General features: G+C 37.7%; 1 long non-coding RNA gene across 1 annotated transcript; it reads right to left on the reverse strand.

Annotated features, from left to right (window-relative positions):
• Nucleotides 1-3127: 3127 nt before the first annotated feature.
• On the reverse strand, nucleotides 3128-5358 carry LOC128295493 (uncharacterized). Its single transcript, XR_008285939.1, has 3 exons — nucleotides 5211-5358; nucleotides 4255-4296; nucleotides 3128-3371 (listed from the first exon to the last, which is right to left on the reverse strand). It is a non-coding gene; the product is annotated as an uncharacterized LOC128295493 (long non-coding RNA).
• Nucleotides 5359-13195: the final 7837 nt, after the last annotated feature.

A 13195-nucleotide genomic window follows, 5' to 3' on the forward strand; every position in this document is an offset into this window, starting at 1 on the left:
AGATAGCAAGCCTTAACCCCCTAAGCAGTAGGGTAACAGGCTAGAAAATACAGATCTTCCCTAAACAGTAGTGGAGCAGATCGAAGACAGCAAGCCTTAACCCCCTAAGCAGTAAGGTAACAGGCTGGAAAATACAGATCTCCCCTAAACAGTAGTGGAGCAAATCGAAGACAGTAAGCCTTAACCCTCTAAGCAGTAGGGTAATAGGCTAGAAAATTACAGATCTTATCCCTAAACAGTAGTGGAACAGATTGAAGACAGCGAGCCTTAACCCCCTAAGCAGTAGGGTAACAGGCTGAAAATTACAAATCTTATCTCTCTAAGCAGTAGCGGAGCAGATCGAAGAGGGTGAGCCTTAACCCCTTAAGTAGTAGGGTAACAGGCTAAAAATTACAGATATTATCTCTCTAAGCAGTAGTGGAGCAGATCGAAGAGGGTAAGCCTTAACCCCCTAAGCAGTAGGGTAACAAGCTGAAAATTACAGATCTTATCTCCATAAGCAGTAGTGGAGCAGATCGAAGACGGTGAACCTTATCCCCCTAAGCAGTGGGGAAACAGGCTGAATTTAGAAATCTTATCTCCCTAAGCAGTAGGGAAACAAGGTGAAAATTACATATCTTATCTCCCTAAGCAGTAACGGAGCAGATCGAAAACAGTGAGCCTTATCTCCCTGAGTAGTATGGAGTAGGCTGAAAATTATAGATCTTATCTCCCTAAGCAGTAGTGAAGCAGACTGAAGATTACTAGATTTTATCTTCTTTAAGTTCCAGTGGAGTAGATCGAAGCTACAAGTCTCTTCCCCTTGAAACTTTAGTCGAAGATATAAGTCCCACCTTCCTGAAGTTGCAATCGAGGTTACCTGAAGAAAGGAAGCATCAAGAAGTCGAGATTCAGCAGGTCCAGGCAAAATTGGCCCTTTTATAGTCTTTGCTCCATTCTCGTTACACGAAAATGAGCAAAGAGGGGCTGCTGTAATAGGCCAATTTTGGCCTGGGCCCGAAAAAATAATAACCGAAGCCAAAGGATGCAATTGGTCGAAAACAAGCCAAAAAGGGCCAAATTGAAAGACAATCATTAAATTGTGGCCAAATCAAAAAGATGAGAAAGCCAAGGGGTTATCAAATTTTGTTGACTTGATAAAAAGGCTAAAAATAGGAAGATATTATTTTTATTTTATTTTATTATTAAATTAGTTAGGCTATTTTTAGTAAGCCCCATGTATATAAATATGGGTATTTTGTTCTTTGAAATGGATTGATTACTTTTAGTATTCCTACTTCAATTTGGAATTGGATTATTCTCTCTTTTCCTATTTTCATTAGAATTGAATTATTTTCTTTTCTTTTTCTATTACGTGGGAATTTTGTCCATTTCATTTCAATTTCTTTGTTTTTTCTAAATTCGTCCAATTGTTGTTAGCCCTGCTGTTTTTTATTTGTTTTGCAATTAAGTTTTCGTTATTCTTAATTTTTCATTATTCTTAATTGGCCCTAAAATTTGTTTTGACTACATTTTGGTCTTCCTTGAAGTTGTGTGTTTTGGAAGGTGAGGATTATTTCCCTTTTGGTCTCTCCTTGTTATTCGCACGTTCAAATTGGTTCATTTTCTTTTATTTATCTTTGATTTGCCCCAGAATTTTGCTTTAAGGTTCGATTTAATCCTTTTTTATTTTCGCTATTTTATTATCAAATAAGCTAATTTAATATATTATTGCTATTTTTATGTTTCTATTTATATTTATTTTCTTATTCTAATATTATTATTATTTATCTAATTTTATTTATCTATTTATATTTCTACTACTATTATATTTCTATTTATATACTATTATTATTTTCATTATTATTTTTCTTATATATGTTTTTTACTCTTGTTATTAACATTCTATTTATTTATTTTACATTTTTGTTATTATCTATTTTAACTTTTTATACAATGCTCATTTCAAATTTTTACACATTATTTACTTTAATATTTTCATATATTATGTATTTCAAACTTTTTTACACATTATATATTTTGAATTGTTTATATATTATTTTTAAAGAGTTTTATATATTATTTTATCTTGAATGGAAAATAATTTTTAAAAAAAATATTTTATATACTTTAGATCGCTTTTATAATCACCCGCGTTTCAAAGAACCCTCTCAACATAAGGAAATATTTCGTGTTTGGGAGTTCGAGGAATTGTGCCCTATCGTGCTGGGTTTCAATTTTTCGTTCAACTAAAATGCGGAATATCCTTTTGAAATTTCATCCATGTTTTTTTAAAAAAAAATTAAAACGAGGCAACATTTTGTGTTTGGGGGGTTTGGGAGGTCGTGTCCAATCGTGCTGGGCTTCGATTTTCCATTCGACTAAAATACAAAATATCCTTTTGAAATTTCATCCATGTTTTCTCAAATTAAAATGAGGCAATGTTTTGTATTTGGAAATTCGATATATCGTGCCCAATCGTGCTGTGTTTCGATTTACAGTTTGGGCCGAATAGCCAAATATCCTTTTTAAAAGTTTTAAGTGCATGTGTTTTGGAAATCCTGAGATGATCTTGTGTCGAGGGTTCGAAATATTGTATCCAATCGTGCTGGACGTAATATTTTATTTCTTCTAAGCGAGAGAATCTCAATATCCAATTCAAGTTATCTAAACGTTTTTAAACATTGTATTTTAAAATCTTTTCAAATTTTTAACATTAGGACGTTAATCGATCAATACAATACCAATTTTGGGCGTTGCGAGGGTGTTATGTAGCACCCCAAACCCGGCCCAGAAATTATGGCCGGATCCGGCATGCCACATCAAAAACGTAAAAAAAAAATTTCCATTCTAAGTCCAGAAAATCGTACTTGATGTTCAAAAGATTAATTCATTAAGGGTTAAAGTGAATGGAAGATGTGCACCAGGTAGGAAATCGGAAAAGAGGTGGTGAGTCCATCGGACTGCTTAAGTACCAAGCTCCCTTCGGATCCAATCCTAGACATGCATACCGCCATTGCCACACCTTAACGTCATGGATATTTCTAGGAAACCGATTTGATTAAGTCATTTTTAGGAAAAGTGATTAATTTTGGAAAATACTTTCATTGCGGAAGCTTTGCTTGTTGTCGTGTTATTTTGAAATCAATTGTTGTTTTTGAAAACGCGCCCTAAAGCTATCCAATTTCAACAGTTAAATAAGTATTACCTATCTTAGTAATACATATTAAAACCATCAAAAATAATTAAGCGGCCTTATTACATTTAAAAGCCCAAAAACTTCAAACGTAAATAAAAGGATGCCCAGTTCACGAGAAGAAAATCAAACTTTCAGAACGGGTGGCCACTCTGAATTCCCTCACAGCTCCAAGCCCACTATGGTTGGGGATTTCCTGCGTGGATGAAAATAAAAGGGGTGAGTTTGGGGAAACTCAGTGTGTAGGGAAAACCCATTCAAAGTCCAAGTCAGCTCAAGCCCATTGGGCCTAAGCCCATTCAGGTAACAGTGATACTGGGCCAGAGCCCTTTTCAGATTACAATAAACTGGGCCTTAGCCCATTATTCAGATAACAGTATGGCCCATAGGCCCATTTCAAAATACATGCAACATCAGTAAACATATGCAAGCCCATTTTGGGAGACTACTCAACCCACCAACCACTACACTCCACCCGTACCAGCCATACACTCCATGTGGGGAATAGCTCAACCCACCTAGCCCAACACTCCACAGTTGCAGCATTGCTGCTCAGTTAACAGTAAATTGAGGCAAAGCCTCCAGTACGTGGACAAGCCACTTTCAGTACTTCCTCCGTCACTATCCCAATCCCATGCATCAGATAATAACAACATGGGCATGCAGTAAATAACAACGGTCAAACATGCATTTAGGTCAATTTAACCCTAGGGGTATTTCGGTAATTTATCTCTTAGGGGTAAAACTGTAAATTTTCCACTTTTAAAGGTATTTCAGTAATTTACCTATTTTAGGGTTTTTCATGCATATTCCTACCTTTCACGTACTACAGAATCACGTACCAAGGGTTCTTACCGAATTGGGCCCGTTGGCCCATCATTCCAATTTTGGCCCATTAAGCCCAAAAATATCGAGGGCACAGAAATCATGCACTTTGCAATCCAAATTTTGCAGCTTACCAAAAACATTAATCGATTTACCCCACGAGCATTCGCACACTCGCAAATCTACAAAATACCGGTTTTCGGCATTTCGGCTTTTGCCGATCTAGACTAAGAAAGAGGGTGTTAGTTACACACCTGTTTGCGACGATATGCTGACTAGATCCACACACGAACTGCCTACAATTGGATTACTAACACGTTAATCTAACTATTCAAATACGAACTACGTATTAACCCCTTACAATATTCAGTCAACCACACCTACATATCATAGTAAGCTTATAAGAAATCAATAAGCAACTCATTAACAAATTTTTGTCAATGTTTACCACATAATCATAATTTCACTGCAAGCTGTCTTCCCGAGCAACAGTCACTAAATCATTTATAACTGGAGCTACAAAACTCCAAATCAAGTTCCGTTAATTTTCCCTGAAAATAGACTCATATATCTTCTATCCATAAAATTTTCAGAATTTTGGTTTAGCCAATCAATACCAGAATTTTCTCAAAGTTTCCCATGTTTCACTGTTTGACTAATCTGACCACCCTTCATTACGAATCAAATTTCTCATTGTACAGAATTCAAAATATGTTCTTGTTTATTTCATTAGAAACTAGACTCAATAAGCTTTAAATACATAATTTATTCAGCTTCTAATTCATCTCCCACAATTTATGGTGATTTTCCAAAGTCACATTACTGCTGCTGTCCCAAGCAGATTTATTACCAAATCACTCTTTCATACACCTATCTTGCATGCATGTTATTTAAACATGTATATCACCAATCAATCATCACATATCTATGATTTTTACTTAAGCATAATCTCCATTTCATCATTTTAAAGCACATGTTAGCTGATTTTTCCTTTAGCATCTAAGGCACATGCATGCTCATTTGTTTGGCTCAACTTCACATATCTTCCATTTTTCATCAAAAGAACATGAAACAACAACCATTTCCTTCATTTTAATTCATGACTAAATGCTCACAACACAATTAAAAATCAAAATATACTTCAAGAGTTAAGGTAGAATCAAGAAGAACTCATGAACCTCAAAATAGAAGCAAGGTACCAAGAACTTACCTTCAATTTTCCTCCTCCTAATGACCGAATACTCAAGAGCTTTCTCCTCTCCTTTCTCTTCTCTAACTTTCAGCTATGATGAACAAAGATGGACAAAACTTTGTTCTTTTCACCCCTTTTTTTCTTTTAATAAAACTTCATATTTCATCCATTTAATTCTTTAATACAAAAGACATGATATTCTTATCATGAAACATTTACCTAACCCATTATCATGAAACATTTACCTAACCCATTATCATGGAACATTTACCTAACCTATTATCATGAAACATTTACCTAACCCATTATCATGGAACATTTACCTAACCTATTATCAATTTGTATCAATTTGTACCATAAATTATGGATATCAAGTGTACATTTTGTCTACAACAACATGATGGTTGGCCACTTCATGTAAAATGGGAGGTTTGTCATGCAAATCCTCCTATTTTGCACTCCTATTTATTTGGCCACTTCAATTTAGCCTATAGCATTTTCAAACATTTTCACATAGGTCCTATTTCATCATTTCACCCCTTTTTCTTATGGAACAAAATTAACTAAAATTGCTGTGTTCTATCTTAAGCTTGGGCTTTCTAGAGGCCCACTAACATAATTAAACCTATGCCAACGTTCACAGAATTCCCGAAAATTGGGGCGTTACAACTCTACCCTCCTTAAAGAAATTTCGTCCTCGAAATTTACCTAATCCAAACAGATGAGGGTATTGCTGCTGCATCGTCTCTTCTGGCTCCCAAACTCAGAAGTTTCCCCTTCCTTAACTTGTTGAAAACGAGCGACCAAAGACTCATCGTTAAACTGTTTTTCCTTAATCTGATCCACCCAGGTTGGCCTCACTTGCAACTCACCAAGACTTCAATCATCATACGACTCGCACAAGCAAACATGGCTCTCGGATCGACATCTGACTCTCGACTTAGAGCATCGGCTACCACATTAGCCTTGCTTGGGTGATACTCGATCGAATAGTCATAATCCTTAAGCAACTCAATCCAGCTCCTTTGCCTAAGGTTCAGCTCCTTTTGGGTCAACAAATACTTAAGACTTTATGGCCAGTGTATATAATAGACCTTTCTCCGTACAAGTAATGTCTCCAAATCTTAAGTGCAAATATCACTGCTGCCAACTCTAAATCATGAGTCAAATAGTTTCCCTCATGAGGCTTAAGCTATCGTGATTCATATGTAACCACCTTACCCTCTTGCATTAACACGCAGCCCAAACCCACGTGTGATGCGTCACTGTACACAGTAAAATCATTCCCAGACTCCTGCTAAATTAATACAAGTGCTTCAGTCAGAACTTTCTTCAACTTCTTAAATGCTTTTTGCTGCTTCTTAGTCCATACAAACGGTACTCCTTTCCTTATGAGTTTTGTCAGAGGTGCTGCCATCACAGAAAAACCTTCTACAAACCTTCTGTAGTATCCTGCCAGTCCTAGGAAACTCCGTATTTTCGACACTGACTTAGGCGGCTTCCATTCCAAAATCGCTTCAATTTTCCGAGGGTCCACTTTAATCCCCTCAGCAGAGACCACATGTCCTAAGAAAGTTACCTCCCTCAACCAAAATTCACACTTGCTGAACTTCACAAAGAGTTCCTTCTCCCTTAATACTTACAGCACTATACGGAGATGCTCATCATGTTTCGTTTTAGTTTCAGAATATACCAGGATATCGTCAATAAAGACGACTACGAATTGATCTAAAAATGGTTGGAACACATGATTCATCAGATCCATAAACGATGCAGGAGATTTCGTTAGTCCATATGGCATAACCAGAAACTCGTAATGACCATACCGAGTCCTGAATGTTGTCTTTTGGATATCTGCCTCCTTGACCCTTAACTGATGATATTCAGATCGAAGGTCTTGGAAAATATAGAAGCTCCTCTAAGCTGGTCAAATAGATCGTCAATCCTTGGCAGTGGATACTTATTCTTAATCGTCAGTTTGTTCAACTGGCGATAATCAATGCACATCTGCATCGTACCATCCTTCTTTTTCACGAATAGCACCGGTGCTCCCCATAGAGACACGCTTGGCCTAATGAAGTCCCTATCCAACAACTCTTGAATTTGAGCATTTAACTCTACTAACTCCTTCGGTGCCATCCTATACGGTGTGATAGACACAGGCGCCATTCCAGGCAACAAGTCTATTCCAAACTCAACTTCTCGATTCGGAGGCAATCTTGGAAGCTCCTCGGGAAAAACATCTTGGAACTCCTTTACTGTCCTAACCTTATCCACTGTCAGTCCCTCCTCTTCTGACTGACTTACAAATGCCAAATAGACCTCACAACCTTTCCGAATCCACTTTTCGGCTCTTAATGCCGACACCACATTGGACAAATAATCCTTCGCTCACCTATCACCATAACCTCCTCATCCTTTGTGGTCCTTAACACCATTCGTTTAGCAAGACAATCCGAGTCGCTTTATGCTTAACAAGCCAGTCCATTCCCAAAATGAGATCAAACTCTCCGAACGGTAACTCTATCGATCTCCAGGAAAATCTTACCTTGAGTTTCTAAGGGTACATCCCTATACGCTTTGTCTACCCTAACCGAAAGTGACCTAAAGGACTTAGTATAGATACCCCACTCACAATCTCCTCGAGCAGTCCAAGTTGTCCATAATCCGCTCGTGGCCTCCAACCAATATTCCGCCACATTCGAGGCTATACCGAGACACGCCCTAACGATCTCTCCTCCGTTAGCCAAGTCATTCAAAATAGATCCCCGAACTCCATTGCCCGCACTTGCCCCGGTAACCCTTTCCAGAACACGAAGCATTGCCTGTGACAGGGCATCATCCTCCGCAGCCCGATCATACGGCCCATTCTCATCCACCGGTGGTGGTCGTGCTACTCCAGCGGGTATGTGTTAAGAAGACGAAGATCCAACTTGAGTACTACCTCGGCCTCGTCCACGGCCTCTTCCACGAGTGGCTCTTGTACTCATATCGTATTATCTTGATTACGAATTTTTATACATCAATTAATATTCCAGTGTTTATTACAGATGTTTTATGAATCAGATAGATATTCAGAGTTTGTTTTCGCAGAATCGAAGTCTAGCTACAGTTTCAGTCTCTTATCAAATTTTTCTATGGTTTCAGTATCATCCTATCTAGAATATCCTAGCAGGATTTTAGTACAGACAGATAATTTAGGAAAATATTCAGAAAAATTCAGAATACTTACAGACTTGAGCCGGAGATTCGGAATGCCACCTTCTAAAGATCTAAATTTTGAAAATCGAGTTTTTCGTATTCTTTATAAAATTTTCGCTTTCGAAAATCTTTGTTTTTGTAAACCCATTACACAGCCGAGTTGTTGCAACCTAGGCTCTGATACCACTAAATGTAGCACCCCAAACCCGGCCCAGAAATTATGGCCGGATCCGGCATGCCACATCAAAAACGTAAAAAAAAAAATTCCATTCTAAGTCCAGAAAATCGTACTTGATGTTCAAAAGATTAATTCATTAAGGGTTAAAGTGAATGGAAGATGTGCACCAGGTAGGAAATCGGAAAAGAGATGGTGAGTCCATCGGACTGCTTAAGTACCAAGCTCCCTTCGGATCCAATCCTAGACATGCATACCGCCATTGCCACACCTTAACGTCATGGATATTTCTAGGAAACCGATTTGATTAAGTCATTTTTAGGAAAAGTGATTAATTTTGGAAAATACTTTCATTGCGGAAGCTTTGCTTGTTGTCGTGTTATTTTGAAATCAATTGTTGTTTTTGAAAACGCGCCCTAAAGCTATCCAATTTCAACAGTTAAATAAGTATTACCTATCTTAGTAATACATATTAAAACCATCAAAAATAATTAAGCGGCCTTATTACATTTAAAAGCCCAAAAACTTCAAACGTAAATAAAAGGATGTCCAGTTCACCAGAAGAAAATCAAACTTTCAGAACGGGTGGCCACTCTGAAATTCCTCACGCTCCAAGCCCACTATGGTTGGGGATTTCTGCGTGGATGAAAATAAAAGGGGAGTTTGGGGAAACTCAAAGTATAGGAAAACCCATTCAAAGTCCAAGTCACTCAAGCCCATTGGGCCTAAGCCCATTCAGTAATAATGATCTTGGGCGAGCCCTTTTCAGATTAATAAAAGCGGGCCTTAGCCCATTATTCAGATAATGATATGGCCCATAGGCCCATTTCAAAATACATGCAACATCAAGAAACATATGCAAGCCCATTTTGGGAGACTACTCAACCCACCAACCACTACACTCCACCGTACCAGCCATACACTCCATGTGGGAATAGCTCAACCCACCTAGCCCAACACTCCACAGCTTGCATTCTTTGCGCCAGCTTATCAATAAATTGAGGCAAAGCCTCCAAGACGTGGACAAGCCACTTTCAGTACTTCCTCCGTCACTATCCCAATCCCATGCATCAGATAATAACAACATGGGCATGCAGTAAATAACAACGGTCAAACATGCATTTAGGTCAATTTAACCCTAGGGGTATTTCGGTAATTTATCTCTTAGGGGTAAAACTGTAAATTTTCCACTTTTAAAGGTATTTCAGTAATTTACCTATTTTAGGGTTTTTCATGCATATTCCTACCTTTCACGTACTACAGAATCACGTACCAAGGGTTCTTACCGAATTGGGCCCGTTGGCCCATCATTCCAATTTTGGCCCATTAAGCCCAAAAATATCGAGGCACGAAATCATGCACTTTGCAATCCAAATTTTGCAGCTTACCAAAAACATTAATCGATTTACCCACGAGCATTCGCACACACTCAAATCTACAAAATACCGGTTTTCGGCATTTCGCTTTTGCCGATCTAGACTAAGAAAGAGGGTGTTAGTTACACACACTGCTTTGCGACGATATCTTTGACTAGATCCACACACGAACTGCCTACAATTGGATTACTAACACGTTAATCTAACTATTCAAATACGAACTACGATTAACCCCTTACAATATTCAGTCAACCACACCTACATATCATAGTAAGCTTATAAGAAATCAATAAGCAACTCATTAACAAATTTTTGTCAATGTTTACCACATAATCATAATTTCACTGCAAGCTGTCTTCCCGAGCAACAGTCACTAAATCATTTATAACTGGAGCTACAAAACTCCAAATCAAGTTCCGTTAATTTTCCTGAAAATAGACTCATATATCTTCTATCCATAAAATTTTCAGAATTTTGGTTTAGCCAATCAATACCAGAATTTTCTCAAAGTTTCCCATGTTTCACTGTTTGACTAATCTGACCACCCTTCATTACGAATCAAATTTCTCATTGTACAGAATTCAAAATATGTTCTTGTTTATTTCATTAGAAACTAGACTCAATAAGCTTTAAATACATAATTTATTCAGCTTCTAATTCATCTCCCACAATTTATGGTGATTTTCCAAAGTCACATTACTGCTGCTGTCCCAAGCAGATTTATTACCAAATCACTCTTTCATACACCTATCTTGCATGCATGTTATTTAAACATGTATATCACCAATCAATCATCACATATCTATGATTTTTACTTAAGCATAATCTCCATTTCATCATTTTAAAGCACATGTTAGCTGATTTTTCCTTTAGCATCTAAGGCACATGCATGCTCATTTGTTTGGCTCAACTTCACATATCTTCCATTTTTCATCAAAAGAACATGAAACAACAACCATTTCCTTCATTTTAATTCATGACTAAATGCTCACAACACAATTAAAAATCAAAATATACTTCAAGAGTTAAGGTAGAATCAAGAAGAACTCATGAACCTCAAAATAGAAGCAAGGTACCAAGAACTTACCTTCAATTTTCCTCCTCCTAATGATTGAATACTCAAGAGCTTTCTCCTCTCCTTTCTCTTCTCTAACTTTCAGCTATGATGAACAAAGATGGACAAAACTTTGTTCTTTTCACCCTTTTTTTCTTTTAATAAAACTTCATATTTCATCCATTTAATTCTTTAATACAAAAGACATGATATTCTTATCATGAAACATTTACCTAACCCATTATCATGAAACATTTACCTAACCCATTATCATGGAACATTTACCTAACCTATTATCATGAAACATTTACCTAACCCATTATCATGGAACATTTACCTAACCTATTATCAATTTGTATCAATTTGTACCATAAATTATGGATATCAAGTGTACATTTTGTCTACAACAACATGATGGTTGGCCACTTCATGTAAAATGGGAGGTTTGTCATGCAAATCCTCCTATTTTGCACTCCTATTTATTTGGCCACTTCAATTTAGCCTATAGCATTTTCAAACATTTTCACATAGGTCCTATTTCATCATTTCACCCCTTTTCTTATGGAACAAAAATTAACTAAAATTGCCAGGTTCTATCTTAAGCTTGGGCTTTCTAGAGGCCCACTAACATAATTAAACCTATGCCAACGTTCACAGAATTCCCGAAAATTGGGGCGTTACAACTCTACCCTCCTTAAAGAAATTTCGTCCTCGAAATTTACCTAATCCAAACAGATGAGGGTATTGCTGCTGCATCGTCTCTTCTGGCTCCCAAACTCAGAAGTTTCCCCTTCCTTAACTTGTTGAAAACGAGCGACCAAAGACTCATCGTTAAACTGTTTTTCCTTAATCTGATCCACCCAGGTTGGCCTCACTTGCAACTCAGCCAACAGACTTCAATCATCATACAGACTCAGACAAGCAAACATGGCTCTCAGATCAGATACAGCTCTACGACTTAGAGCATCGGCTACCACATTAGCCTTGCTTGGGTGATACTCGATCGAATAGTCATAATCCTTAAGCAACTCAATCCAGCTCCTTTGCCTAAGGTTCAGCTCCTTTTGGGTCAACAAATACTTAAGACTTTATGGCCAGTGTATATAATAGACCTTTCTCCGTACAAGTAATGTCTCCAAATCTTAAGTGCAAATATCACTGCTGCCAACTCTAAATCATGAGTCAAATAGTTTCCCTCATGAGGCTTAAGCTATCGTGATTCATATGTAACCACCTTACCCTCTTGCATTAACACGCAGCCCAAACCCACGTGTGATGCGTCACTTTATACAAGAAAATCATTCCTGACTCTGCTAAATTAATACAAGTGCTTCATCAGAACTTTCTTCAACTTCTTAAATGCTTTTTGCTGCTTCTTAGTCCATACAAACGGTACTCCTTTCCTTATGAGTTTTGTCGAGGTGCTGCCATCACGAAAAAACCTTCTACAAACCTTCGTAGTATCCTCGCCAATCTAGGAAACTCCGTATTTTACACCGACTTAGGCGGCTTCCATTCCAAAATCGCTTCAATTTTCCGAGGGTCCACTTTAATCCCTCAGCAGAGACCACATGTCCTAAGAAAGTTACCTCCTCAACCAAAATTCACACTTGCTGAACTTCACAAAGAGTTCCTTCTCCTTAATACTTACAAGACTATACGGAGATGCTCATCATGTTTCGTTTTAGTTTCAGAATATACCAGGATATCGTCAATAAAGACGACTACGAATTGATCTAAAAATGGTTGGAACACATGATTCATCAGATCCATAAACGATGCAGGAGATTTCGTTAGTCCATATGGCATAACCAGAAACTCGTAATGACCATACCGAGTCCTGAATGTTGTCTTTTGGATATCTGCCTCCTTGACCCTTAACTGATGATATTCAGATCGAAGGTCTTGGAAAATATAGAAGCTCCTCTAAGCTGGTCAAATAGATCGTCAATCCTTGGCAGTGGATACTTATTCTTAATCGTCAGTTTGTTCAACTGGCGATAATCAATGCACATCTGCATCGTACCATCCTTCTTTTTCACGAATAGCACCGGTGCTCCCCATAGAGACACGCTTGGCCTAATGAAGTCCCTATCCAACAACTCTTGAATTTGAGCATTTAACTCTACTAACTCCTTCGGTGCCATCCTATACGGTGTGATAGACACAGGCGCCATTCCAGGCAACAAGTCTATTC

This window comes from Gossypium arboreum, chromosome 7 (assembly GCF_025698485.1).
Source record: "Gossypium arboreum isolate Shixiya-1 chromosome 7, ASM2569848v2, whole genome shotgun sequence".
In the NCBI taxonomy this organism is placed as follows: domain Eukaryota; kingdom Viridiplantae; phylum Streptophyta; class Magnoliopsida; order Malvales; family Malvaceae; genus Gossypium; species Gossypium arboreum.